At 42.8% G+C, this 26056-nt stretch overlaps 1 long non-coding RNA gene across 2 annotated transcripts in view; it reads right to left on the reverse strand.

Moving 5' to 3' along the window:
• The window catches only part of LOC141410834 (uncharacterized), a 66380-nt gene that overhangs the window by 35415 nt on the left and 4909 nt on the right, over positions 1-26056 (reverse strand). The window contains exon 2 of one of the 2 annotated variants that reach the window (XR_012435592.1): positions 15240-15318. The exons of the other annotated variant lie outside the window; for it this stretch is intronic. This is a non-coding gene — a long non-coding RNA (uncharacterized lncRNA). The remainder of the gene's footprint in view (positions 1-15239; positions 15319-26056) is intronic. 2 annotated transcript variants of the gene reach the window in all.

Genomic DNA, 26056 nt, shown 5'->3' on the forward strand with positions numbered 1-26056 from the left:
GGTTTATAATTACCATGAGGAATAGCAATGGGCTGATAAAGAGAGGAGAGATAAGACCAAATTCCAGATGTTGGCCCAAGCCCTCTGGCAAAACCCCACTGCTCCCAACTCACAAGGCCAGGGAAAATCCCGAACACCTCCTGGCCCATGTTTTCAGTGTGGCCTCGAGGAACACTGGGCCCATGCCTGTCCTAAGATGCGCCACCCACCAGGACCATGTCCTAAGTGCAAACAGGAGGGCCACTGGGCAAGGGACTGCTCCTCTACCTCTCAAGGCAGGGGGTCCAGACCCCCTCAATGTTCCTCCTCCCTAACTGATCTTCTAGGACTAGCAACTGCGGCAGAAGACTGATGGAGCCCAGGACTCCCAGGCCCGTTGACCATAACTTCACGGGAGCCCAGGGTAATGGTCATCATTGATGGTAGGCCTGTCTCTCTCCTCATAGACACCAGCGCCACTTTTTCTGCCTTGCTGGATTTCTGGGGACCTACCAAGCCTTCTTTAACCTCCATAGTCGGGGTGAAGGGAACTCCTACCCAGCCCTTAATGACCTTTCCCTTAACTTGCATACTGGGAGATACCCTGTTTACCCATTCCTTCCTAGTGCTACCTAATTGTCCCACTCCGCTCTTAGGTAGAGACATTTTAACAAAATTTCAGGCCACCCTCACCTTACATCCATCCCCACAAAAGCTGTGACCCATCAACCCCTCATCTCCATCCTCACGGCCCCTCCTTGCCATCATAGGTGCCTTGCTTCCACAAGCTTCTCCCAACTCCTTGCCCTTACCAGCAACATTAGTGGACCCCATTGTATGGGATCTCAAAAACCCCTCTGTTGCCTCACATCATGAGCCAGTTGTCATTACTCTCAAAGATCCTTCTACTTTCCCAAACCAATCTCAATATCACATCTCTCTAACCCACCTACAGGGGCTAAAGCCTATTATCTCAGAGCTTCTCGCTAAGGGCCTGCTTTGCCCAACCCACTCCCCCTACAACACTCCTATTCTGCCTGTAAAAAAGCCCAATGGGTCTTATCGGTTGGTACAGGACCTCCGCTTAATCAATGTGGCAGTGACTCCTATACACCCGGTGGTACCCAACCCCTACACTCTCCTGTCTCCCATCCCCAGTACCACCACCCATTTCACAGTCCTGGACCTAAAAGATGCTTTCTTCACTATCCTTGTCCACCCACAGTCCCAAAACCTCTTTGCCTTCACCTGGACTGATCCAGATTCTCGTACTTCCCAACAATTGACCTGGACTGTTCTGCCTCAGGGGTTCCAGGATAGTCCCCACCTCTTTGGCCAAGCTCTGGCTAGGGACCTCCTTACCCTCCATCTCTCCCCAAGTAAACTCTTCCAGTATGTAGATGATCTCCTGCTCTGCAGCCCCTCACCTGAGGATAGCCAACAACACACTGCCCTCCTACTTAATTTTCTGGGAAAAAAGGGATACTGGGTGTCCCCTAACAAGGCTCCACTGTCTCTCACCCAGGTAACTTACCTGGGCCTATCTATCTCCCCTACACATAAGGCTATCACCATAGATTGTAAGGCCTTATTAGTCTCTCTCCCTGCCCCCACCACCAAGGCTGAAATTCTCTCCTTTCTTGGCCTGGCAGGCTACCTCAGAGCATGTGTACCTAACTTCAGTCTAATGGCCAAACCTCCATGTGAGGCATCCAGGGGACCCATCCAAGAGCCTCTAGACCCCTCTCGGCCTGTGTCAGGCCATTTCAAGTCCCTCTTGCAAGCCCTGGTACAAGCCCCGGCACTTCGCCTGCCGGACCTCATTCATCCTTTTTTCCTTTACATCTCTGAGAGGCAAGGGTTTGCCGTAGGAGTTTCAGGACACAACATAGGGCCTTCCTTTGCTCCAGTAGCATACCTCTCAAAACAGTTAGACCCCACAACCAGGGGATGGACCCCATGCCTCAGGGCCCTGGCAGCTGCTTCTCTCCTAATTCAAGAAAGTAAAAAGCTCACCTTTGTGTCCCCCTTACCATTTACTCCTCTCATAGCCTTTTGGAGTGCCTTACATATAAGGGACTTCACTCCATGCCCCCCTCTCATATCCTGTCCCTCCAGGTGGGCTTGGTTGAGGGCCCCACACTAACTTTCATCTCGTGTCCCCCACTTAATCTAGCCACTCTTCTTCCTCTCTCTTCAACACCTGTAGTTCACTGCTGCCCTGAGATCCTTGAGGAGCTCCTCCCCTGCCCAGATCACATTCAGGAGAGCACCCTTTCTCAGGCTGACTCCTCTTGGTTTATTGATGACAGCTCCTTTATTCACAATGGGCAATGAAGAGCAGGATATACTATTGTCTCTAATTCCACTGTCATTGAGGCACATCCCCTCCCTTTAGGTACAACTTCCCAAAAGGCTGAACTAATTGCCCTGGCCAGAGCTCTAACCCTGGCAAAAAACAAAACTATTAATATTTACACCAACTCTAAATATGCCTTTCACACTTTGTTGTCCCACTCTGCTATCTCCTGACTACAAAAGGAACCCCCATCATTAATGCTGCCTTAATAACCCAGGTCCTAAAGGCCTCACGCCTCCCTTCCCAAATAGACATCACCCATTGTAAAGCTCATCAGACTGATTCCTCCATTGTTACCAAAGGAGACAACTGAGCAGATACAGAGGCAAAATAAGCAGCCCTCCAGTCTGCACCCCAGACCATGTACCCTCCCTTACCCCATCCTCCCTTCCCCCTCTCACTAAGCTCTCACTCCCCTCTTCTGAGGTCAAAACTCTTCTCTCTTATTTACATATACTTTTTCATCCTAATCTTCATGCTGTCTGCACCTTTCTCTGCCAATCCCTTTCCCTATCTCCAGGAGACATACAATACCTTAAACAGATCACCCAGTTCCTGCTCTATCTGTCAGCATACAAAACCTAACTCCAATGTTAGGCCCTCTCCCTTTCCCACGCACCAAGCCAGAGGATGCCTCCCTGCCATGGACTGGCAGGTGGATTTTACCCACATGCCCCGAGTAAAGAAAATCAAATACCTCCTGGTACTGGTCGACACCTTCACAGGATAGGTGGAAGCCTTCCCCACAACTAATAAAAGGGCCTCCACAGTAACAACAATTCTGGTCACAGATATCCCACGGTTTGGCCTCCTGGCCTCCATTCAGTCAGACAATGGGCCCAAGTTTGTTTCCTCTATTTCTCAAAAGCTGGCACAAGCCTTAAACATCCATTGGAGATTTCACATCCCCTACCACCCCCGATCCTCAGGCAAGGTTGAACGTGCCAATCGCACACTCAAAAATGCTCTCACCAAACTCTCTCTCGAACTCCATCTAGACTGGACAAAGCTCCTGCCTTTAGCCCTTCTCCGCCTCGGGGCTCTCCCAAAGAGACCACTTATGCTCAGCCCCTTCGATCTCCTCTATGGCCATCTGCTTCTCCCTACCATCGTTCAGCCAAAGCCCCCCAACATTCCCCCCTCTCTCCTCAATCCTCTCCTTACCTTTCTTCACTCCCTCCTCTGGTCTTATACTCATGACCAACTACCACAACCCTCTGATGCTACTAAAGTGCCTCCAGTTCTCCAGGTGGGAGATCTTGTCTATCTAAAAGACACAGCCACCCCTGGCTGTCTAACAGAAAAATGGAAAAGTACATTTAAGGTCATCCTTACCACACCTACGGCTGCAAAGCTAGCAGGATTCCCTTCCTGGGTACATGTTCAAAATCTAAAACTGGCAGCCCCACAAAAAACCTAGCAATATCTTCTTACAGGACCAACAAAAATAAAGATCTCCTGCCTCCCCAGGATCCCAGAAGACAAAGACACAACCACAGAGACTCCCAGGGCATAGGCAGGAGCCCTATGCCTGGGGGCCTGGCATCTCGCCTACTCACTCTTTATACTTCTCCTCTCCCATTCTTTCCTGTCAGTGCCTGCCCACACTTTTACTCTTTCATATATACACTCTACTCTGAGGTCTTAGGCTTCCCACCCCCAACACAATCAACCTCCTTCCTTTCTCACACCTCTTTTACCCTTGCTTTATAGATTGGATATCTGATCTCCATCTCCAGGGTACACTCTCAGACTTTACTCCTGAGGAGATCTACTCATTCTCTGACATTCTCTTTGCCCTGTTATAAGCCATACTGCTTATGCTTTCACTCCATCCCTTCCTATGGGTGGTTATTGTCCTTGTTCCCCTTGTTTTAAGCATAGGCTTATGGACAACTTCTCCACCTGAATGGAGCTGGCTCAACCACATGGTGCTCTGCCTCGGGTATCTCGCCCTCTGTGGCCTATTTCTTGTACTTTCCTTATTCTTATAACCTGGATCTTTATTACCCTTCTGGTCAGTTCCCTATCTCCATCATATCTCTGGAGGTTCAAGATCCGGGAAACCTATAAACCAGGCTCAGGTTTATAGGTTTATAGGGAAACCTATAAACCAGCTGACATCACACCTCACATGGGCTCTGGGGACTGCCCCCCTATGGGGTGTAGTTGGGCTCTCACCATCCTGTTTACACCTAAGTCCATTGTACCACATCCTGTGGGGATAGACATCAACCTCCCTTATAGCTGCTTCCTCTTTGATCAAACCCAACCATATTGTAAAAAGGGTGCAAAATGGTCAGAGGAATATGGAGGCTGCCCATATCAAAGCTGCAAAAAACATTAGATCTCAGAAAAGCATCCAACAGGTAGTACGGTAAGTGCCCATTATAATGACTCAGGTTTCTTCCTCTACATCCCCAATCCCTGGCACCAGCATTGGAAGGATAGAGTCAAAGGCTCTATGTACTACTCAGGTACTAGTTTACGACCCTCAGAAACCCTCTTTATATCTAGAGAATGGGTTATGGCTCCCCAATCACAGATAGAACTCTCCTCAAACATCTTAAAAGCTGAGCAGACATTCCAGGACCAACTCCCTAAAGGTCCTACACACACAACCCTATCGTCCTAGATCCAAATTATAGAAACCTCTATACAGTTTTTTAACTCCACCAGTTCCATAAACACTACCCACTGTTTCTTGTGCGCCTCCCTCCAGCGCCCCCTGCTGGCAGCAGTACCCATCAACCTCTCTATCCCTGCCCCTACTTCTATGCCCCAAAGCTCTAAGTGCCACCTCCCTTTGACTTCTATATCTCTGTGGGAACCTGACCCAGACCAATACTCACTTCCCTCCTACACCTGCTATTACACCTCTGTCCACTCCCCTTCTGGAGCTAGCTCAAGTTCTGTCCCTCTAATGTCTCTATAACTTCTCAAACCTTCCTACCCTCTGGACTATACCTCTGGTGCAACGGCTCCTTACACACCTGTGTAAATGCCTCTACTCCAGGCCCCTGCCTTTCAGTAATAACAGTTTCCCAACTTATTCTCTATGGAAAGGCCGAATTCTTCTGGATATATTCACCCCGACAACCACGAGCCGCCTTCCTACCCATTATGGTTGGGATTAGCCTGGCCTCCTCCATCGCTGCCACTGGGTTAGCAGGTGGAGCCCTGGGCCATAGTGTCATCTCTGCAAAAGATTTTGAGGAGCACCTACAGGTCACTCTTGAATCAACCTCAGTATCTGTAGCCTCCCTTCAGTGACAACTCACCTCACTAGCTCAGGTTGCCTTACAAACCCGCAGGGCCCTAGATCTCTTAACTGCTGAAAAAGGACGCACTTGCCTTTTCCTTCAAGAGGAATGTTGTTACTACATTAATGACTCAGGCCTAGTAGAACAGAATATTAATACCCTGTCTCACTTAAGTGAAGAAATTCAACTTCATAGGACTACAAACTCCCCTGTCCTAGACTGGACTCAATCTCCTCTGCTCTCTTGGCTCTTGCCTTTCCTAGCACCCCTTATTGTTGTCTTTACCCTACTGAGCTTTCTTCTCTGCATTATAAAAACTTTACAAAATTTTTTACTAGATCGCCTATCTACAGCCACCAACCAAAGATTCAATCAACTCCTCCTCCATGGATATCAACCTCTCCAGAGCCACCGAGGGGACCCCCACGCTGACCCCTATGGAGACACCAAACCCTAAGGACCCCACCTGAGAACATGCGCTGCCCCCCGCCAGCTGGAAGTAGCCAGATGGTCAAACTGCACCCCAAAACCCAAACCTTTTCATCTCCCTCTCTCTTTAATAAACAAAAAATAGGGGAATGATAGGAACTGCCCCTTGCCACCATTCTGCAGCCTGAGCTGCAGCTGGTTTCATCCCTTGCCAAACAAAGCCCCACTGTCCCTTATCTCCTAACACCTCTCTTTGCCCATCCCTAGCCCTTGCTTTCTCCCAGATGCTACTTACGGCCAAACCCACCGAGAGAAGCTGCTGCACCATTTTTTCTCAGCCAGCCAGCCTGCTTATTAAACTTTTGGACATGAGATACCTCTTGTGAGCCTCTTTTGTGTGCGGTGTGTGGCATTTTCCTAACATTTAATATGAATGGTTTTCTTGTTGGGAAAGTTACAAAATAATCACAGATCTAGGATCTAGGAAAGCATCAAACTAACCTTGCCTGAGCCTCAATCAACAAATATAATTATATCAATCAACAAATATAATTATTTGCCTATAATAATAATTCAATTTGATTTAGCAAATATCTATTGGATCTATTCCAGATCCAATTCTGGAATTTTGTTAAATTGTTTGGCCTGAAGCTGCCTCTGTATGCATTTTAAGTTTCCACCTAAAGGATTCTGTGTAGAGAGTTAATTGCAACTTCATTTGTGTAAACAAACAGTAATTAACTTTTGTAACAAGTAGCAGAGCCTCAGCCAATTCTCAAACTATGTTCAAATAAGACAGACATGTGCCCTAACCAGTCACTTCCATTTCTGCATGCTATTTCCTGTTCTCTGCCCTATAAATATAAACTGCTCCTGTGGTAGGGGCAGAGCATTCTAAACCATTTTTCATCCAGACTGCTGCCTAATTCTAGAATCATAAATAAAGCCAATTCAGATCTGCAAAACTAGGATTTGTTGTCATTTTCTCTTTCAACAGTTTTAAAGTGGATGGTTCTTTACCATTTATGTTGTAGCATTGTATGCCATTTAAAGCAGTTATACACACATCTTTCAAACCTAATTACAACTCCAAGAGGCAAAGCAGGGTATTGTGACTGAGCTACTGTGAGAAACACAGATGGACACGTTTGTGTCTTTCCACAACGTCAGAATTTATCGAATAACAAATTCACAAGTTACGTCCATTTTGCCCAAATTTTTCGGGCATGAATTTGCAAAGTACTACTGATTTTTCTTGATAGCCATGAGCCAATTACCAGTTTCTTTTATTACAATCTTAATTATTATTAACTTTCAGATTACACATTATGCTTCCCAATTTACAAAGATTACAGAAAGCTAAGAAAGGGTTAAAGTGGCCTTGAAGGCAAGAACAGAGAGCTGATACAAAGAGAGTCACTGCAAGCAATTTGGTAAGACACTGACCTAAGGAACCCAAGCACAGACGAGTTAAGGCACAGTGTTATCAAAATGCAGAGCTACTTCAAGGCTCAATGCTGCTTCAAGACACAGAGCTGGTCCCTACCACAACAAGAATTCAAGTGGGTCACATTAAGCAAGGGGATTGAACTGAGTTGAAGCCCCAAGGATAGAGTCAGGAATCATCCCTTGATCCATGAAAAGATGGGTCTGATGACCCATCTGTGTTTACACTGTACCCCAGTGTTAAGTGTCTCTCCTTTTATAGGATTCGGGTGAGGGGGTTATATCATTCCTGGGTCTGGTAGGTTCAGCAAATTCACGGGGTTGTTTTTTCTGACACAGTTTGTGTAGAGAACATAAAGCCTTACTTAACACACTGCAAAGTTTGTCTGAACTTTGGGTATATTGCAGGTTAGAATCAGTAAGCTCCCAGACTTCTGGACCATAGATAAACAGCTGTCTCCAACACCAGGACACCATCTATATGGACAGTACTGATAAGGCATGCAGCCAAGAAACTCCCAATGTGGCATCCAGTATGTAGCTACATTCATGTTAAGACATGATAACGTCTAGAGCAGTGTGTCGAGGACCCCCACTTTTGGGTTTAACCAATCAGCAGAGGACTAAATGACATAAGAAGAGAACACCCTGGAGGAGAAAAACATATAAAAGAGCACCTGCTGAGGACCCAGCAGAGTGCACTTTCCAACATCCTCCAACACTCACGAGCTACATATGCTAGCACCAAGGGACTCTCTCCTGTATGCGTCAGCCTTAACGAACTGATTGCTTGGTGGGGCTCCTCTATGGAGCACAAGTCTTACCTGCTGCGGTGCCCTGCAACCAGCCTGGCTCTTGTAAGTGTGCATCTGAAGTGTGAATAAATATTGCATTGACCCAAGTGTTTGGGTGGTCTTTGAGAGACATTGCAGTGGTTTCGTTACCTCTACCCTAAGTCTGCCTTGGGTCATGTCCTAATCCCACTGTAGGCTACTCTTCCAGTTCAGGACATTACTAACTCCCCTAGTAAAGAGAAGGACAAAGTCCTGTTCAAGACAGTTTGATACACTCAAATATCCATGTATTCCCAATCTAGTTTGATAAGTTTATAGGTGTTAATCTTTCATTTACGTATACATATGTTATTTATCAGTCTGTCTCATGGTTTATGCTGGACAGATAATGGTTGTTTACTTGCACCAAACAAGAAGTAGTCATTCTACCTCAGCACTCAAAATAGAGCAAACTGCTGTTTTATAAAATAGAGTCAGTCACTCAGGGCAGGCACAGCCTGAAAGCTACTGTTCTATACAATACAGAGTAACTTTGGAGCAGGGCACAGCCTGAGCTCCACACAGGGCCTGGACACTTATTCATTAATTCTACCCTCCCACAATAAATCCCACTAATGATACATGAGTGCAAAAGCTAATACTGCTCCACTCTTAGCTCCTGAACTAGCCCCAGAATTAATTAGGGTTGCCAGATAAAATACAGAATATCCAGTTAAATCTTAATTTTGGATAAGCTAATAATGTTTTAATATAAGTATGACACATATGGTCATTTTTTAGTACATGTCCCATGTGATATGGGACACACACACTAAAAAAAATCCTTCTTATTTATCTGAATTACAAATTTAAATGGGCATTCTTATTTTTGTTGGCTAAATCTGATAACACTTCCCCAAATTTCTCTGTCCAAGAGCTCTCTCCCTTGCAAAAACTCAACAATGAGGAGGACCAGGCCAGAATGTAAAGAAGTTAACACCCCTGTGAGCAGCCTACAAGTCATGGCGGATACACTTTGGTGGTTGAAAGTATTAACTTACTCTCTCCAATACCAATTCAGAGGCTGTTTGGCAAAGTCTCCCAAATGTTCCCATAGGGTAGAGCTTCAATTGCCCTTAATGGTAACTTATCCACTAGTGTACTCTGTCTTGGTTTCCTTAACTTCTCTATCTAACCTCCCCATTCCCCTTTCTATGATTCCTAGGGTCATCTCCCAAATAAACCTTCACACTTACAACCTTGTTGCAGGGTCTGCTCTGATGGAACTCAAATTAAACCAAAATGCCTGTTGAGTAAAATCTTCATTTGCAGATGAAAGTTCCTACAGCATGCCAGGTGCTGGTGGCACTAAGAAGGATCATAACAGGCCTGCCCTTACTCAGTACTGCCTCTATCTACCAAATCACTATGCTCCTATTGGGTACCAGTCACTGGGAGTGTCTCTTTTCATGTATCTTGGCTAAGCCTTTCAAACATCCTACATGGCAGCTACCATTATTCTTAAATTGAGAATGGAGAAATTGATGCCCAGGAGGGTTTTCTGAAGTCACATAGTTACAGCAAATGACCCACAGAGCACACAGAGGAGTTTAGGACATGACTTCTTTGAAGTACTTAAAAGTGATTTGAGAAGAAACAATGTTTTTAGATGAAAAAATAAGAGAGTAAATGGAGTAATGGCAGGGAGCTGAAAGAAGTCCTGTGGGAGTCAGAAGAGAGATGAGGGTGAACTGGAAATATTAGGGAAGTGTTCCCATGGGAGGTTAGACTTAGGTGAGCCATAGTGAAAGAATTAGATTGAACCATGAGCCACAGGGCAGGGAGAGAGCTCTGGGTAAGTAGGATAGATGAGCAGGGCTGGACATGTGTACCATGACTGTAAACAGACAGATGGCCTGAGAACAGGATATAGGAGACCAGGCCATATTATCAAATCCCAAGAATGGCACGCAAAAAATATGGAGTTCATCTAAATTGTTGAAGGAAAACAGAAGTTGTTAAAAGTAGAAAATTGACAAGATAAAGAAAAGATTTTATCAGATTCATCTGGCAGCAGAGGCAGAGGGACTTGAAGCACAGACATTGGTTAACAGTCTAGTAATAGCCTTTGGTAATAAAGACCTAATCACAACTAATGGACAGGAAGATGCAGACTGTACTACAAAGAATTTGTCAAGCCTGAGTCACTGAGGGTGCAGAGAGAAGGAATAATAAAGAAATCGCCTTCACTGCACCAGAGTAATGGGGAAATGGCACCATGAACAAGAACCTGGAAAGATGGATATAAGATGAGGAAAATAACTCACTTAGGATACTATCATGTCTCTAAAATTATACTTTAATATTTCCACTTGCTAAAAAAAAGTAAGTGAAATCTATGAGTGAGGCACTGTCCTTTTTTTGCTCTCCTTACCCTACATCATGATTTTGTGCCACCTAAGATCATGATTGGTAACTGTAGCATCCCTACCCCTTCACCTGGAAAGAGCATTCATCTTCCCTGAGAAGGTCTCGTTCCATGCAGTACAGGTGAGGTCAAATCCATTCTATCCCCAGCCCAATTACAAAAGCAGGCACATCACTCAGACCTGACCAATTAGACCACTTGCCACTTGCACTGTGCAGTGATTCGGGAAGAGGAAGAGGCTGAAGCCAAGCCAATCACTACCCACAGAACTGTTCTTGAGAAATAACTGGAAGCAATTTTTTCCTTCTGTATTCAGGGTCCATAGTAGGAGTTGGGGATTAGGAATTGAAGGCTAAAAAGCAGGGGCTGGGATGAGAAGGAAAGTGTCTGTCTAAAATGAGAAAAAAAAAAGTCCTAGCAAAATTATTATCCGGCCATATCTGAAGTTGGATGAATGTCTCAAATTTCCAACCATAGATATCAACAACAAATTCTCTTCTTTTTTTTTCTTAAGGAAACAAAATTAGATCTTGATCACTTGCTCCCAAAAGAATTTTTATATAGCTACTTTTATTAGTTTTTTATTAAAATGTGCCAACAGATCATGCTATATGAAGAATCATTCTATTGAAGTTTTCCTTCAATGAAACTTGGTCACCTCAAGTATGTGACTCCTTCCTTTCTCTGCCTTCCATGCCCAGGTTACTTGTATTTACCTTGTAGAACTTTGAACAGATCACTTTAACCCCTCCTGTGTACAGCCACTAAGAAAGCACATCTCCCAAAACGCCTCCCAAAAGCAGAAAACAAATGGCCAAACCCAGCTGACAACTGAAGTCTAGATAATACAATGACTGCAGCCCAGAAAATACCAGAACAGAGAATCCATCCCTGCTGTGTCCAGACTTCTGACCTACAGAAATTGTGAGATAATCAGTTTGGGTTTTCTTAAGCCACTAAATTACTGATAATGTGTTCCCCAGCAAAAGAAAATTGATACAAGCCAGACAGAACAACTTGTTCTTCATCCAAAAGGAATATCTTTTTGTTTTTTGGCAGCACTGGGGTTTGAACTCACAGCTCACTCTTGCTAGGCAGGCGCCCTTCCACTTGAGCCACTCTGCCAGCCTGATAGAAGAGATATCTTGACGTGTTAGAAACTACTAGGCCCTCAGGAAAGTGGATGGAGACAAACAGAAAGATTCTAATAAAGTTAGAAATCTGGTTGAGCCATCTTTTTCCAAAAGAAGCAGCTTCAGGCACTAAGTCTCCCTTGCTGGAAGAACTTTCCTTGTATACTGTGGAGGCAGGTATGCAAAGGGTTAGGGAGAAAGGATTTCATTTTCCTGCCCCAGACGTGAATGGACAACAGCCTTACAGAGACTGTTTAGTCAGCTCCCTCTAATGCATCAGGTCTAATCTCTGTAACAACACTGTGTGTGTGCGTGTGTGTTTCTGCCCCTATGTTTGAACCCATAAGTGATGAACTGAGGTCATTATCACTAATATCATAATCAAGGAGCATACTCTACTCCAGGAATTAAAAGCCTCCTAATGTACCTTCCTCCAAGTGTTTGTTGTAAAAAGCAAAATCACACCTATCTTCCTCAATTTGGCTCAGGAGGTTCAGGTTCAGGACAATTTAAATAAAATCACCAAGAATTATTATCGACCTGTTCTTTATATATAAAAAAATGATGTGAGAAAATCTATCATTTTTCTTCTTTGAAAACATTATATATTTCTTTCAAAAGTGCTGCATTGCTCATTTGGAAAAAACATGATTTTTTCCAAATTTGTTGCAGATAGGCAAAATGCACCAAGTGATTCTCTGCCTCCAGATTGTCCATGCTGTAGCTCAGGGACTGCCCTCACCCAGTCCAGAACTCCCCACACCCCTCCCCACTCATTGATTATTAGATAGGAATCACCTGGTTCTCCCCTTCCCATGGTTAGGGTAGGTTTTTATCCGCACCTGGCTAGGGTGGAGGAGAGAGCTGGGTCTCCTTTCTGGTGAAGAGAGCTGGCAGTCAGAAAGATAAGTGGAACACTGTGGAGGACAGGAAGAATAAGTGGGGATCCACAGGGACCTCTGTGACTGTTATTCTGACCATGGTGACCTTCTGAAAATAATGGTCTTTGCTTTCCCTTTTACCTTCCAAATCCCATGCAAATTCCTCTATAGCCAACTCTCACCCAGAACCATGCATGGAATATAATTCCTAGGTCAATCAGGCTACCAAAGCATAATCCAGCACACTGGCTAAGAGGAAGAGGGCCTGGGGCGGGGCGAGGTAGGGGGGAGTGGGGCGGTGTGGGGGGAGAAAGGGAATTGAGAAAAAGAATGACATCAGGTCTCAGGAATAGTCAGAAACAAGAACTCAGACATCACTGGGACCCTCTGGTTGTCTTCTCTTGCTGCTCTCCACTCTCTGCTCCTCTACCATCCTCCCTGTAGACTGGCGTGTTCCTTGCAGGACACCTAACTGCTGACAACTCCCAGGCTCCACTTCATACAGCTTCTTCAGATGTGTTGGCTGGAGAGAGATTCTCTTAACTCTGTCTCTCAGTGTCCAGTCCAGGAATTCTGAAAAGGGACTCATTAGCAGGAGACTGGGTCTCACGGTAACATGACTGCTCCAGCTGTACCATGTGGATGTGGAAGGGAGAAGTTTTCAGAAGAAAGTAGAGAGTGTTGAGCAAAGTAGCTCATAGGTGACTGCATAGGAAAGAGCTATTTATCAGTACTGACAACATAACAGACTCCATTCTAAGAGTTTTGCATGTATTATCTTATTGAATGCTAATCTCAGTCCTTTGAGGTTGTTACCATTATTGTTCCCATTTCACAGAGAAGAAAATTGAGGCTCTAAAGTCCTAGAGCTAGCAAGTAGTAAGATTGTCCTTGCTCCATAGATTGCTCTTTATGTTACACCAGTGGTCTCCAGTGTTTCACAGAACTCCACTAACTCTACCTGATTGTCATTACATAGAGGACTTTCCCCCAGGATTACATTTCTTTATTTAAAATACATCTTTATTTTTAATTGACACATAGTAATTATGCATACTTATGGAGTGCAGAGTGACATTACAATACACACATACAACGTATAATTATCAGGTTGGGGTAATTGGCATATCTCTCACTTCTAATGTTCTATAGCACAGTAGGATAATGATGGTGGGCAACAATTAATTGAATATTCAGAATAGCTAGTATGGAAACCTCAGATCGTGTCACTTCTCTAGCTCAGCCTTTCTGAGACTCCTCCCTTACAAAGGCTCTTCTTCTCTTTTCCTCTCTGCTCTTTGGCAAAAAAAAAAAAAGGAAGGTTGGCACAGGCAAAGGTGCAGAGGCAGGAATTAGGATGCCAAATTCCCTATAGTGACTTAAGTGCTTCGTAAAGTACAGATCAATAGTACATAGTCAGTAAATATTTACTGGATGGCTGGAAGACATTTCAACCATCAGTGCACAAAATGAGTGACAATGTCTTGGAGAATACTCAAAAGATAAAAATGGCAACAATTTCACCAGACTTCCTGGTAAGTAAATTAAAACTTTTAAGACTCAAATATATACATATGTACTTTCAAAACTCAAATTATACAAATAAAGCATGTATGTTTTAATTTTATATATTATCACAAGTGTTTTACACAATTTACATGTGTTGTGCATGTAAATTGCCAAGTTATAAGTTCTTCAATAAAATAAGAGATTTGAAAAGCTGGGCATGGTGGCACACACTCCCAGCACCGTGGAGGTAGAGGCAGGAGGATTGTGACTTTAAGGCTGGCCTGTGGTACATACATAGTGAGTTCAGGATTCACCTCAGCAACATAGAGAGGCCATCTCAAAAAATAGATAGAGGCCAGGTGCCAGTGGCTCACGCCTGTAATCCTAGCTACTCAGGAGGCAGAGATCAGGAGGATCATGGTTCAAAGCCAGCCCGAGAAAATAGTTCATGAGATCTTATCTTAAAAAAAACCCTTTGCAAAAAAAGGCTGGTGGAGTGTCTCAAGGTGTAGGCCCTGAGTTCAAACCCTAGTACCGCAAAAAATAAAGTGAAATTTTAGAGAAATTTCTCCCTTGCATTTTATTCAGGCAATAGTCATACCCCTGGGGCACACATTCTCTCTTGTCTGTCACTAAGGGTTTTATAGTGGGAAAGGTTGAAATGTATGAGTAGTAGGTTTCTATTGAGCAACAGTAAAAGAAAAAGTGACTAAAATAGCAGCTAAGGCCTAAGTTGCAAGCTTTCTATGGTTTTCTGGAAAAGTTGCCAGTTAAAACCAAAGAAATTTTTTATTGGTCAGGCAGAGTGGTGGATGCCACCAGCTACTGTGCAGGTGGAGAAAGAATCACACATCCATATACACATGCATAAAAATTCTTACATCTAGTAGGGTTCAAGGTTAGCCCAGGCAAAAGTTATTGAGACCCTACCTCCAAAACAAGCCAGGGGTGGTGGCACATGCATGCAATCCCAGCTACTCAGGAAATAGAGGTAGAATTGTGGTCCTAGGCCAGACCAGGCAAAAGCTCAAGAACTTACCCAAAAAGCAAAAAGACCAGGAACAAGGCTCAAGTGATAGAGTGCTTCAAGCACGAGGCTCTGAGTTCAATTCCCAGTACTAACAAAAAAAAAAAAAAGAAATACTCTAATTTAAATCAACAGTAAAGTGGATTACAATAAATATGATAATCTATGTAATAGATATTTATAATGATAATATAAATAAAAAGGAATTCATAAACAAGTTTACACAAGGTGTGTAGCATTATAAACCATTTTTGAAGGGAAACAAAAATCCCCACTAGATGTAAGCATTTGTAATGGCACATACATGTGTGCACACACACACACAAATACATAACACATGCAATCACACACACAAACACACATACACACACACATACACAGACACACACATACTCAAATTTAAAATAATCTAATTAAGAACCATAAAGTTTCTTGAAGTTGAAATTATTAAAGTCGAAATTTCATAGTTGAAATTCTTAAGACCATAAAAAAGACAATAATATGTATAGTAATTTGTTATTAGGAATATTAGGGATTAACTATTTCTGGAAAGAAAACCAGGAAACCAATATTTATTCCAGTATTATACATTTTTGCACAAAAGTTTGCTAGTTTGCAATTGCAAAATTTTCTCTCACTCTGCCTTGCTTCACCTCTACCATTTCTGGCCTCCCTGCTCACAACCAGTGTGGTCAGCTCAGTGTTGCTGAAAACTTCAGATCTTAGATATTGTCATGAGTTTGCTCTTTCCAAAAACACAAGGAACTTCCTTCCGGACACATGTCATGTTGTATTATACTTTTTAAACCTGCTGGTGACAGTGTAGCTGAAAATTCAGATGGAATGAATTTGAACGGGTCAGCATCTTCCATTTTTTTAAACTGATTTTTTTAACTGATTCTTGAGAAAAATGCTTCTGTGCAGGATGGCCAGGCTATGCCCAGCTGGGCTATCATAGCAAACCCCTTTATAATCAGTGTTGATGGCCACAAGGTTCATTCACCCCATAGTGATGAAAATCAAACGTGAAGATGGCTGAAATAATTGGGTCAAATCTGCAGCAGGCCAGTTCAGTGGCCACACATAAATGAGGGCATATTCAAAAATCATAATGGATCATATTCTGTATGGGTAAAACAGGAGTGATGGTGTTGGGCTATCAGCCGATTTCAGAAGAACACTGGCAAGTAAAGTGTAAATCATTAATATTTAGATGAGTATGGAATAAAAAAAAACTGTGTAATATAAAGGCAGGCAGATTTAAATCCTAACACTTGATTTCCAGCTCATTCTTTCTCATAATTTTAAAAGAAGTTAGCCAGTAATGGATGCATTGAGGAGTAGGAACATTTTAAGTTAAAGTATTATTTCTAATATTTTAGATTTCTTGTGGCAGATTGGAGTTCTTTCGTCACACCAAATCCATCCTCGTCTAAATGGGAGGCTGACTAGACTCCATCAACAGGCTCCCTTGTCTTCTGGCTTCCACTGGGTTTTGGCCAATAGGGGGCATGGATGAGAGATCATAGGAAGGAAGGAAGGAGAGTGAGGTTGTATATGAACTGTTTCAGCTCCCCTGTGTGGGTTCATCTTTGCACAGAAGGATGTTCAGATGGCCCTGCACACAGTCTGGCTAGCTACATGTTTTAGTGACTACTGCATTCTCTTTGTCCTGTTACACTAGCCAAAATGATTTTCATACAATTTGCTCACACCTTTGTAAATAGTCCCTGTATTAAACTCTCCTCAAATCAATCCATTTAATTTATTATATTTTCAGCTGCAATCTTGACTGGGTCATATGGTCAGGTCAGCAACCATTTTTTTTTTTAGAATTATTTGACAACTAATGTTCATTCAAAACAATCGTTTGTTAATAAAAAGTGTGGCTATTTCCCTTTACCATGTGCATGGTTTCCTTGCTAAGCCTGAGAGCAATGTACCTTCCTTGTTTTCCATGAGAACTTTATAGGTATGTGGTCTCATTTGGATTAAAATGGTTCTGGATTTGCATGCTAGCTTGGAGAGATAGGAGGGACGCAAGCAACTTGGCCAAGTCAGCCCTCTATCCATCACACATACACTTTTTTTGATGATACAAAGCAAGTAAGCCTGGTTATCTAGTTTAATTCTTATTGGGAAACAACTCCCTGCCACATTTAAGCATGGTTTCTGTGAGCTTTTGTTCTGATTATCTTTTCAAGGAAATTTATGTAGCAAACAACCCTGGAAGGTACAGTATCTCCCACTCAGGTAGACAACACATTTTTCCTCAAACTAAGATCGTGGTGTTTCCCTACAGAACAAACGTTGGACAGATTTGCTTGCAGTTCATTATAAACTGAAACTCCTAAGCTTGGAGTTCCTCAGCTGTAACGCAAACCCAACAAACACAGAATACACCTGGATCTCTCCCCACATAACTCCTTGGGACGTGGAAGCCAAAGAGAAGCAATGTGAATGTGCCCGTGTTCATATTGCCTGCTGAGCTGTGAGTAAAAAGACCTCTGACCCAGGTGTTTCATGACTTCTGCCAGCATCTATGAACTGTGGTGAATTAAACTGCTCACTTGTGTTAGTCAGTTTTCTGTCACTACACCAAACATCTGAGATAATAACTTATAAAAAGTAGATTTATTTTGGCTCACAGCTTTAGAGTTTCCCAATCTGTGATTAGGTGGACCTATTGCTTTTAGGTCTCTTGTGGAGGTTTCAGATAGCAACAGCAGACAGTGCAGGGCAGGGCAAGCAGTTCACCTCATGGCCAGGAAGCAAGAGAGGAAGAGGAAGGACCAGCGACCAACAATTTCCTTCAAGGACACACCCTCAGTGACTAAGGATCTCCCACTAGGGCCCACCTCCAAAAGGCTCCACCACCTCCTAATAGTACCATCCTGGGGTCCAGGGTTTTTAACACAGGGTCTCTGGGGACATTCAACATCCAACCATAGCATCTTGCAAGCAGGGTAAAACAACTCAGACCTTCACAGTATTTACCAGTCTAATACCTCCCGCCTTCAGTTACCTACCATCCTGAAGTTCTAACATTTGATAGCAAGTTTGCTGCACTCACTTTTCCTCTGGGTATTCTGACCATTAAACCCTGCTATGTGGCTGTTACCAAGTCTAGATCCTCCCACCTTCATTGATTAGGGAGCCTATTTTAACCATACTGTTTCCCAGTAGCAGCTACAATTACAGATAATAGCCACCAAAGCACTCCAAAGATGGGGACACTTCTTTTACCAATGTTTTTCTCTAGATCCCTTCTTGGGGAGATAAAGTTAGAGGTTAGGTGCCTGGATAGGCTACCCAGGAATAATCCTGTCTTCCTTTCTATGTCCCAGTTCTTTAAATTCCTCTCTCCACGTTATGCCAGGGAGATTTTAGCACTTGGCTTCCTTCAGTGCAGACTTCCTGAGTCCAGGTTTCACTTTCTCTACATTCATTCCACCACTCCAGTTAGCATGGTTTGCTGAATTAAAAGAGAACACCAGAAGGTCTTACACCAGCAATTAAATAGTTCATCTTGGAAGGGACTCATATGACCAGAATCACACGGCCAGAACCACGTGGTTCCACAAGGGGGACAGCAATGTGCAACCTCTCAGGAAAGGAGAGGAGAACTGGGTATTCATGGGCACCACATCCATAGAATTTAGGGCTGCCACAATGATGAAGAGTTACAGTATCACAAACCTTCTTTTGTCCTGAACCACCATCAGAAACAGGGTTCCTGAAATTTCCAACATGGAGGATTAGAACAGCTGTTTTTTATGTTCTTAAGTTCTTTCTTTTCTCTCTCCCAACATCTCATAACTTATATGTAAAGCACTGGTAGTGACTAATATTTCAGGCTCAAATGGAAATATATGTCTGAATCAATATGAATGCTGAGTCATTTACTTACATAGTGTAATGGTGGTTTCTGGACCTGCAGGAGCAAGTCTTGTAATTGCTGCTTCTGTTTTATAATGGAATGCTACTGGGTGTGCTCAGTTTTTTGGTTTAGTGATCATGTAATAGCTAGTTGTGATGGGTGGTTTAGGTTGTCTAGTCACTTTGAGTTCTCAACATCACATTTGTTTCTATCAGGACCTAGTAGAAAACATGGCCTTCCTCCAAAAGCGAGACTTTGCTCTGTGACTTGGCAGTCTCCAGGCAGCATCCCTGCTGCCACATGCCCTTCCAATGGATGTGCAAGGTCATAAGACCTAAGTGGCATGGCAGCTTGTGGAGCTGGACTCACTGCGGAGCTTGTTCTTGTTCCAGGACTTACTTGACACCACTGTAGTCCTTGAAACTTCATCAAGTAGCAGGCCCTGAAAATGCACAGGTTTATCTCCCATTGTCTGACATACATGTTTTCTATTTCCTGTTCACCAGGTTCAACAAACAATATAATAACTAATGGAAAGGATGAATGTGATGGGTGGTAGGGTATACATCACTTCCATGTAAATGCACACTGCTGTGATTTTGTGATGGAGAAGGGAAAGAATCCATTTTCTAGATCAATAGTTGTAAAGCAGGTCCTAGGAGTGATATCTCACAGAAATATACCAAATCTAAAACTATAGCTGCAACAACACACCTTCTAAGTAGGTTGTCAGTAATCTACTGTTGTCTGCTAGGCCCATCAGGCTTTTGCTGGTCAAGCAGAAAAGTTCCAACAGATAAGGGAACTGCTACCCTTCCTTCTCTCTGAGGTTTCATGCCAATGGCAATTTCCATAAATGGTTTTGGCTGTCCTAAATTGTATATTAGGCATGAATTTTACAAACATTACTTCTATTAGCGGTAACAGTGGAGCTGGAGAGTACTGCACCTTCTCCAGGCTGCATGGTGAGAACCACCAACAGTGCAGTGCCACAGCCCTTTTTTTTTTTTTTTTTTGCAGTACTGGGGCTTGAACTCGGGGCCTTCATCTTGAGCCACTCCACCAGCCCTATTTTTTAAAGGGTTTTTCTTTTTTTCTTTTTTTATTATTTTTTTTAATCATTCATATGTGCATACAATGCTTGGGTCACTTCTCCCCCCTGCCCCCACCCCCTTCCACTCTGCCCCCTCCCTCTCCCCCCCTCAATACCCAGCAGAAACTATTTTGCCCTTCTTTCTAATTTTGTTGAAGAGAGAGTATAAGCAATAATAGGAAGGAACAAGGGTTTTTGCTGGTTGAGATAAGGATAGCTATACAGGGCATTGACTCACATTGATTTCCTGTGCGTGGGTGTCACCTTCTAGGTTAATTCTTTTTGATCTCACCTTTTCTCTAGTTCCTGTTCCCCTTTTCCTATTGGCCTCAGTTGCTTTTAAGGTATCTGCTTTAGTTTCTCTGCGTTAAGGGCAACAAATGCTAGCTAATTTTTTAGTTGTCTTACCTATCCTCACCCCTCCCTTGTGTGCTCTCACTTTTATCTTGTGATCAAAGTTCAATCCCCTTGTTGTGTTTGCCCTTGATCTAATGTCCGCATATGAGGGAGAACATATGATTTTTGGTCTTTTGGGCCAGGCTAACCTCACTCAGAATGATGTTCTCCAATTCCATCCATTTACCAGCGAATGATAACATTTCATTCTTCTTCATGGCTGCATAAAATTCCATTGTGTATAGATACCACATTTTCTTAATCTATTCGTCAGAGGTGGGGTATCTTGGCTGTTTCCATAACTTGGCTATTGTGAATAGTGCCGCAATAAACATGGGTGTGCAGGTGCCTCTGGAGTAACCTGTGTCACAGTCTTTTGGGTATATCCCCAAGAGTTGTATTGCTGGATCAAATGGTAGATCAATGTTTAGCTTTTTAAGTAGCCTCCAAATTTTTTTCCAGAGTGGTTGTACTAGTTTACATTCCCACCAGCAGTGTAAGAGGGTTCTTTTTTCCCCGAATCCTCACCAACACATGTTGGTGGTGGTGTTGTTAATGATGGCTATTCTAACAGGGGTGAGGTGGAATCTTAGCGTGGTTTTAATTTGCATTTCCTTTATTGCTAGAGATGGTGAGCATTTTTTCATGTGTTTTTTGGCCATTTGAATTTCTTCTGTAAAGGGTTTTTCGAGATAGGGTTTTGCAGAACTATTTGCCCTGGCTGGCTTCGAACTGTGATCCTCCTGATCTCTGCCTCCTGAGTCGCTAGGATTACAGACATGAACCACCCTGGCAAGGCCACAACTCTTGAACAGCCAGCATATTTCAGCCCACGTATCTCCCTGGGCTTGTGGACAGGTCCGGCAATCCACTAGGTGTCAGGATTTCTTCTGATAGCTTTATGGAATGCATCAATGAGGATACCCTCAAAGAATTTCTACAAGGTATCTTGACCAACACAACAGTAAGAATTGAGGACTGTCAGAGTCTCACAGTGGCCTCCAGCTCCCTTCTCAGCAACAAAATGAAAATTTCAAGCAAACTTTAGCTGGTTAACCGTGAAGGAAAAGCCTGCTGTAGGCTGCACCCTTAGGAACTAGGTGTTTGCAGTCACCGTAGCACACATAAAACCTATATGTGACTGAAGCTTCTTGGGTTTGTGTCCCAGTCTTCACACTTAATCTGTCCAGGTAGGGTGGGAGTCCTATGGAACAGACAGAACTGGGGTACTGTCAGCAGCAGAGCCTCAGAAGAAAGCACATCACATCAGACTGCTTCCTTCTCCCTAGCTCCTGGATGTGCTTGTAATTACCATCTTGGCTTAGCTGATGACTGCTATCCAACAAAAGAAAAAATTCTTCTTCCCAAACATCTTTTAAATTCCTCCTCCTCCTGTGCCCCAAAATACTGCCTATGGTTTTACTAGCTTAATATGTCATGTGGGAAGAACTACAAAGGCTCTAGATGGTTCTTCCTTTCATAATAACCCTCACTCCATAGACTCGACCTTGAATGGTATTCTGCTAGTTAACAAGTTTATGTACATGTACACAGATAGATAAATGTACATATATATGCATGTGTCCACATATGCAAATGTGTATGTATGTGGGTGGGTGTATGTATTCTTCCATTACATTCTAGAACTTGGATAACACAGGATGGTCCTACAGACTCACTCCAACCACTGGTGGATGAATTTGGGCCAAAACATCCTCTATAATCCTTGTTTTGACTAGTGAACTATGATAGTACTTTGGTCTCTGGGGATGAGATTATGTAACTGCTCCCAGGTCGGGTATTTCTCTGTCCCCAGTGCATTCCCCTGGGTGGATAGCTCCAGGTCCATGGGTGGAGGGCTCAGGAAAAAATCCACTGTAGACACCTATGGCTATACTATGGGTTCTTCAGAGGCACTGGCCTTCACCTGTGTGGAGAGCCATACATTGGCTTAGTTCTGGGAACCTGGCAAGAAACTATAAATATTGACAGTAGTGTCTAGTTATTGCCCAACAGACCTAAAGGTATTCCTTTTATTATGTAATGCAGAACCTTGGTGGGCTGCCCATGTGTTTCATTTCAAAACACTCCCATTCCTTCTCTGCACTGCATTAGGCTAAGTGCACCTACCAAACCTTTGTCAGTTAAGCTCTACCATCTAGCACATACTCCATTAGGACCTCATTTTTCCATTATTTTAATCAGGAAATGCAGTTTTTGCAGCATTTCCCACTGTCTGCTCTGGGTATCAAGAGGAAAGCCATTAAGGATGTCCCTTCCCAGTGCTTGGTGAAAAGGGATCCTCCAGACCTTTCTCCAGGGTAAGATTAGGTGGCGGCAGAGCTAGTTACTAATAACAGAGCTTAGTGAGTCAATTCAAGAAGTTGCCACTAACATCAGTTTCTGAACAGTAAACCCTGAAATGCTGCTAGACGACCACGACTGTGCTGGGTACTTCTTGCTGCATTCCAAGTTACCAGCAGTGTGCATACCAGATTAACTTATCACCATTCAGAAGTCGCAAGTGGGCTATGCCTAGCTGGGTACCAAGTGCTTCACTATAACTTACTTCAGCAGAAGGGAAGACGAGATTTGAGAGATAATTTGCACTCTGCAGCACTGAGCTCTCCTCTCCACTGGACCTTTCCTGCCGACATTTAACATATTTGCAAGTTTATTTTATTTATTTATTTGTGTGGTACCAGGGCTTGAACTCAGGGCCTACACCTTGAGCCACTCCACCAGCCCTTCTTGTGTTAGGTATTTTCAAGATAGGGTCTCACAAACTTACTTGCCCGGCCTGGCTTCGAACCGAGATCCTCCTGATCTCTACAGCACCCGGCTGTTTTCTTCCATTTAGGAAGGAAAATAAAACTCTATTTATATCCACATCACCTTCAGCTACTCCCCCCCTCTTATCCTCTATAACCGATCTGAAATATGAATGGATTATCTTCAAATGCTTATGGGCAGGCACAGGAAAAACTAAATTGGGCATATGAAAAGGAGCTCTGGATATTAATATGCACTGTATAAAACTGAAAGCTGCAGAATGACTGCAAGTTTGTCTCAGTGTCAGGTCATTTTTAATATCAACACATGTAGTAGGCAGAATAATGCTTACCCGTGACCATGTTACCTTGAGATTGCTAGGTAGGTGCTCTATCACTTATGCCACACTGCGAGCCCTTTTTTGTGTTGGGTATTTTCAAGATAGGGTTTCTTGAACTATTTTCTCTGGCTGGCCTTGAATTGAAATCCTCCTGATCTCTGCCCTCCCAAGTAGCTAGGATTAACAGGCATACCAAACCAGGCCAATTCTTATGCCCTAACCTAGAGATGATTCAAAGGCAAAGATCAAGCAGTAAGGGAAATAAGCCAGTACTCTTTTGTTTTCCTCTTTTCCCAGATGAAAAAATTGGAAAACACATATCATAGAATTCACGCTATAGAAGTGTAACAGCTTTTTGTCACGGTAATATTTTGACTCACCGTTTCACTGTTCAGTCCATGGTTTCCTAGCCCCAAGTGTGTGGGTAGAACAACATGGTGAACGGGAACAAAGAGACAGGAACCCTGGGACAGGTTATAATCTTCAAAGACCCACCCCGGTGAACTACTTGCTCTAGCTAGGTACCTTCTCCTGAAGATTCTACCACCTCCCAAAATAGCACGACCAGCTGTGGTTCAAACATTTAAACACATAAGCTTGTGGAGGGATGTTTCATATTCAAATCGTAACAAGTAAAGATGCTACGTAAACAGAAGCCCTGATGACAGTGGCCTACACCTGGTGGATTCCATTCGGAACTATGCATGAAAGAGCACTCACTTCACAATGCAAAAGGATGCACACATATGCACATGTGTACACACATGTGCACACACATCTCCTACCTATTCATGAGTTTACACAAGGGCAATCAAGAGCCCAAAATATAGGAGAAAAGTAAAGGCAAAACTCAAGCTCCACGGAGAGCTCTCCTCATATTTGAAGAAGTAAAATATTCTTTTACACTACACAAACCCCTCCCATGAATTTTCCTTGGTATTTATAATCCAAATGTTTCTTTCTATGGGAATCTTCACAGTCTAACATCTAATGCACAAATAAGATTTAATTTTTATTTAAGTCCTAAAAAAAATTTGTCTTACTATACACCTTTTTCCTTTTCACATTTTTTATAATACATAGAATCTTCTTCCTAACCAGAAATATCTTTTCTCTCAAATCTTCTAAATGATCTAGTTTTGAATCCGTTATTTGATATTACTAAGGTTTTCCTCATTCCTTTTAGTCTGCAACTCTGATATTCCAGAAGTGGCACTTAAATCAGTCTGAAAATAAAACATCAGTGGAGATAAGAAAAAAAAATCCCTACCAGCTAGCTACTGGAAAGTACATCTAGTGAGTAATAATTCACAGAAAAGGTAATTCTTACTATATAAGTTGTTCACACCACTCACAAGTATTTCCTTCACTTCATTAATAAAATCTATTGTATGGCAAAAGATATTTCATCACCTTTCTTGTGAGGAGACTCAACAGTCTGATAGTCACTAATCTAGTAATTCTAGTAAGCACGCCTTTGAGAAGGAGGGGAAATGTTCTATTCATTTAAACATTTATCTCAATTTAAACAAGAGCCTTTAAAGAACACCTAATGTAAAAGTCAATGTACTGGGGGGAAAACCTGAGTCCAAAATGTGAACATTAAATCTGTAAAGCAAAGAAAGCCGTTGGAAAATATTTAGGTAAGTCCTGGAAATCAAACAAAAAATTCAAATATCACCTTCCTAACGAAGAAATGAATGAGCTTCAGTCCATTCAGTGAGTTCTTAATGTCATTAATAGCCCACTTTTAAATTTACTCTAAATTAGGAGTTGGGAAACTCTATAATAAAGTCCAGATAGTAAATTTCAAATATTATTTTTATTACTCTTTAAAAATATAAAAATGAAATGAAAAGCAGAGACTGAAACAGATTATATTTGTACACCAAGGTTCAGAGCAGTATTCATAATAACCAAAAGGTAGAAATGCCCTAAATATTTACCAACCAACTTTAGCCAGACACAAAAGGATAAATATTATATGATTCCACATATACAAGCTATATGAGTAGTCAAATTTATAGAGACAGAAAGTACAATAAAGGTTACCAGGATCTGGGGGATAGAAGCTAATGGAAAGTCTGGATTAAAAAATTCTGGAGATGGCAGGCTGGCGGAATGGCTCAAGCAGTAAGTGCCTACCTAGCAAGTCTAGCAAGCATGAAGCTCTGAGTTCAAACCCCAGTACCGCCCAAGAACAACAAAAAAAAAATCTTTCAGAGAACTAGGTGGTTCATGCCTGTAATCCTAGCTACTCAGGAGGCAGAGATCAGGAGGATTGTGGTTCAAAGCCAGCCCAGGGAAATAGCTCCCTGAGACCCTATCTTGAAAAAACCCAACACAAA

Source organism: Castor canadensis, chromosome 9 (genome assembly GCF_047511655.1).
Source record: "Castor canadensis chromosome 9, mCasCan1.hap1v2, whole genome shotgun sequence".
NCBI lineage: Eukaryota > Metazoa > Chordata > Mammalia > Rodentia > Castoridae > Castor > Castor canadensis.